The sequence below is a fragment of the Poecilia formosa genome, unplaced genomic scaffold (genome assembly GCF_000485575.1).
Source record: "Poecilia formosa unplaced genomic scaffold, Poecilia_formosa-5.1.2 Scaffold320, whole genome shotgun sequence".
NCBI classification, from domain to species: Eukaryota; Metazoa; Chordata; class Actinopteri; order Cyprinodontiformes; family Poeciliidae; genus Poecilia; species Poecilia formosa.
The window spans coordinates 53,935-58,279 of record NW_006800259.1 but is presented as its reverse complement, the minus strand read 5'-3'; the positions used below and the strand labels follow the sequence as shown (position 1 = coordinate 58,279).

The window sequence follows — 4,345 nt, the reverse complement described above, 5'->3', positions numbered from 1 at the left end:
TAAGAGCTTACCCGAGCACAGGAGTCATGTCCGCCAAGTTCTGAAGCGTCTTCTGGAGAACAAACTGTTTTGTAAAGCGGAGAAATGTGAGTTTCACAAACAATCTGTCACGTTCCTGGGTTATGCTCTAGAGGGCGGACAGGTCAAACCTACAGAGGAAAAGATCAGAGCAGTCTTAGACTCGCCTATCCCTGAGAATAGAAAACAGTTGCAAAGGTTTCTCGGTTTTGCTAATTTTTATAGACGGTTCATTCGTAACTACAGTCTAACTGCCCAACCTTTAACCGCTCTGACCTCCACCAAGGTTCCTTACTGTTGGTCCCCGGAGGCTGAGGCTGCCTTCACTCAACTCAAGACTCTGTTTGCTAATGCGCCCATCCTCATACAACCTGACCCCGCTAAGCAGTTCATCCTAGAGGTAGATGCCTCCGAGACAGGGGTGGGAGCTGTTCTCTCCCAGTTCTCCGAGAATGATCACAAGACCCACCCTTGTGCCTTTTTTTCTCGCAAACTTTCCCCAGCGGAGAGAAATTATGATGTGGGTGACAGGGAGTTGCTGGCTATCAAGCTAGCGTTGGAAGAGTGGAGACACTGGTTAGAAGGTGCAGAACATCCGGTTTTAGTTTGGACTGATCACAAGAACTTATCATACCTCAAATCAGCTAAGAGACTGAATCCCCGCCAATCCCGATGGTCATTGTTCTTTTCTCGATTTAATCTGTCTATTTCTTACCGCCCAGGATCCAGAAATGTGAAACCCGATGCTCTCTCCAGGTTATATTCTCCAGATGAGTCCGAGAAGTCACCCAGTCCTATTTTGCCTCCTAGCTGCTCTGTCGCCATGGTGACCTGGGAAATAGAAGACCTGGTTAAGCAGGCCCAACAATCAGAGCCTGATCCTGGCACTGGTCCTAGCAACAAGATTTACGTTCCCCCATCCGTCAGAGCCCGCCTGATAACCTGGATGCATACCTCTAAGTTTTCAGGTCATCCAGGGGTCAGCAGAACGGTGGCGCTAATCAACCGTCGTTTCTGGTGGCCATCCATACACAGAGACGTCAGGGAATATGTGTTGGCCTGTTCCATTTGTGCCAGAAACAAGGCTTCCCACCAGCCTCCCTCCGGCCTGCTGCAACCCCTGCCCACCCCCAAGCGACCTTGGTCTCACGTTGCCATTGATTTCGTCACCGGATTACCCGTGTCTAAAGGTATGTCTACCATTTTAACAATCATTGATCGTTTTTCTAAGGCCTGCCATCTGGTCCCTTTAAAGAAGCTTCCCTCAGCCCTTCAGACTGCTCTGCTGCTCGTGAAGCATGTCTTTAAGCTGCATGGTATCCCACAGGAGATCCTCTCTGATCGGGGTCCACAGTTTTCCTCCCGAGTGTGGAAACATTTTTGTTCGGCTCTTGGTGCCAAGGTTTCACTCACGTCAGGTTATCACCCCCAGTCTAATGGCCAAGTTGAGCGTCTGAATCAGGAGTTAGAGGCCACCCTCAGATGCCTCACATCTTCAAGCCCAACCGACTGGAGCCTTTACTTACCGTGGGTTGAATATGCACATAACTCGCACCGCTCGTCTGCTACAGGTTTTTCCCCTTTTGAGGCATCACTTGGTTATCAACCCCCACTCTTTTCTGCTGAGGAGAAGGAGATCTCGGTAACCTCTGTCCAGCATCACATTCGCCGGTGTAAGACCATCTGGGACAGGACTATCGTCGCCCTCAACCGCACGACAGAGCAGAATCGTCGTTGGGCCAATCGTAGGAGGCGTGCCGCCCCCACGTTCCTTCCTGGCCAGAAGGTCTGGCTCTCTGCCAAGGACATTCCTTTGAAGTCCGTGTCGAAGAAATTGTCTCCCCGTTTCGTTGGACCCTATGAGGTGGAGCAGCTCGTCGGTCCGTCCGCTGTCCGTCTGCGCCTGCCACCCTCACTCCGCATCCATCCTACCTTTCACGTTTCTCAGATTAAACCAGTCCATTCAAGTCCACTGTGCCCCCCTGCTGAGCCCCCTGCCCCCCTCGACATTGACGGTCACCCTGCCTACACGGTCCGCCGGATTGTGGACTCCCGCCGTCGTGGGCGGGGTTGGCAATACCTGGTGGACTGGGAGGGTTACGGGCCAGAGGACCGCATGTGGGTACCCGGTTCCTTTATTTTGGATTCGACCCTCATTTCCAATTTTCGTTCCTCCCAACCTTCTGCTTCTTCGGGACCGCCAGGTGGCGGTCATTGAGGGGAGGGTACTGTTGGGGACCAGGCTGGGTTAGTGTTTTTCCAGGTCTATCCACCAGAGGGCACCTTGTGGCTGTTTTTTCCCAGAGGTTGGACCAACAGGTCTTGGTTGACACACCTGCAAGAAATGATCATCACCGTGAGGAGTATATGAGCAGCAGGCGGCCAGTTCCTCCTCGCCAGAGTGTTTGCCAGCAGTGGTAAACAGAGCCCTCATAGTGTTGCTAAACAGCTTGAGATTTTGATACGTTGCTTCTTCATAGTCTAATCTGTTTTTGTGGATCCTCTCTAGGTTGTTGCATCGGAACCGTTCGAGTTACCGGAGTCTTGGAGGAATCCTCTCGTGCCGCTGCTGCACCGTTTCCTCTCGGTCTTGTGAGTTAGACCACCCTGTCCGCCCTCCAGCCCTGTGAACCACCTGAGCAGCCCACAACCTGGAAATTGCCTTGCCTACCTGGCTCCGCTTGCCTCTCCCCACTCGCTCTCCAGCCACTACAAGTAAGAACTCACGGAGTTCCCTTAGAACTGAAGTTTCCCATCCGCATTTGAACTCACCATTGCTCTCTACCTGTGTGCAGTAATTCCCGGATCCTGGACCGAAGAAAGAATAAACTCCAACTATCTTTTTTCTTTTGTCAGAGCTGTAAATAAACCTTTTGACTAAACCCATTCTCTGAGTGTTTCTGCATGTGGGTCAAGAGTCTCAAACCCATCATGACACTGAAAAAACAACTTTGACCTCTAAAGTCAGAATTCTGAAATTAAAGTGGATCCTTTTGTTTTTTAATCCCTTCACAGAGAATAAAAGTGATTCTGGATCAGTCTGATCATCAGGATGATAAAAACAAACCTGTCAGTTTCTGCAGGTTTGGTTCATCATTAGATTCTCATCCTGCTCTGTTGCTACTTCAATGTCAGGTTGGATCAGGACATAAATAATGGCTCCAACATTAACTGAACAAGTTTCTTTTTCATATTTCTTATGAATACATTTACAGTAATGAGATGATAAACAGTTTGTTGTCTCCAAAGAAATTCATCAAACTTTTATTAACCCTGAAAATATTAGAGTGACATTTGGCTTTGATTCTGTTCATAAAGAAATTAATTTATCTTTAATTCCACATCATATTATTAGATACATGAATATATTTGTTTAATGTTTGGTATTTATTTTATTAATAATTTACTTCATGTTCTGTAGCACAGAGAAAAATATGATTTCATCATAAATTATTAGGCTGCCAAGTTAGATTCATGCCATAATAACCTTTAAACTGCATCCTGATTTTCAGTGTTGTGTTTTTATGTTGTGTAGAAAAAAGTTTAAATCTGGATTTGTAACATTTTGCTGCTGAAATCCTTCAGATGTTTGTTTTATTTTAGGGTAACGGATTCTGGTCTGGGTTCTGTCACCATGGCCTCTTCATCGCCACGTGAGTTAATCTAAGACTGATAATAAATAAACTTTCTGTAATTATGTAATTATATCATTAATTATCACCAATAATATAATTTATGCTGTTATTTTTATTTGATCTCTTCTTTCATCTACAAGCAGCAGGTTTTAACTTTTCTCTTCATTTGTTCATGGTAAATGGTTTGTAGACTTAATAACTCTTCACATTACATTCACTCATTCACACGTTCACACACTGTTGATGACAGGGTTTAGGGTTTATTATGACCCTGAGCTTAACTTGGGGTCATTTACTCTACTAGATAATGAGGCCCAACGACAAGCAGAGCGGGAATCGAACCAGCAACTGCAGCCACTATCATCACTGTTCATATTCTCTTATTAAATCCTTTAAATGGCTCCATGTGATCTGTTTGTTTCAGATTCTCCACAGAAAACAGTTCTGACACACAAACATGTTAATATTTAACATGTCTGACTGTAAATAGATTTCACCTTTTTGATTGGTTACAGGTTTTAAGGCCTGATATAATCTAACACTAAAGTGTTGGACCTTCACCTGACATGGTAACAAAATAAAATCAGTTTTATTGTTTTACTGTTATAACCAGACTTTGAGCTGCAGGTTTGATATAAAATCAACATCCTGGAATTAAAGCTTGTAAAACAACAAAAAGGCTGAACCAAAGG

The 4,345-nt window shown here is 45.6% G+C and overlaps 1 long non-coding RNA gene across 1 annotated transcript in view; it reads left to right on the top strand.

Moving 5' to 3' along the window:
- Positions 1–4,345, top strand: part of LOC107833073 (uncharacterized) — a 10,526-nt gene that overhangs the window by 4,344 nt on the left and 1,837 nt on the right. Inside the window, exon 2 of the long non-coding RNA XR_001658780.1 lies at positions 3,622–3,671. This is a non-coding gene — a long non-coding RNA (uncharacterized LOC107833073). The remainder of the gene's footprint in view (positions 1–3,621; positions 3,672–4,345) is intronic.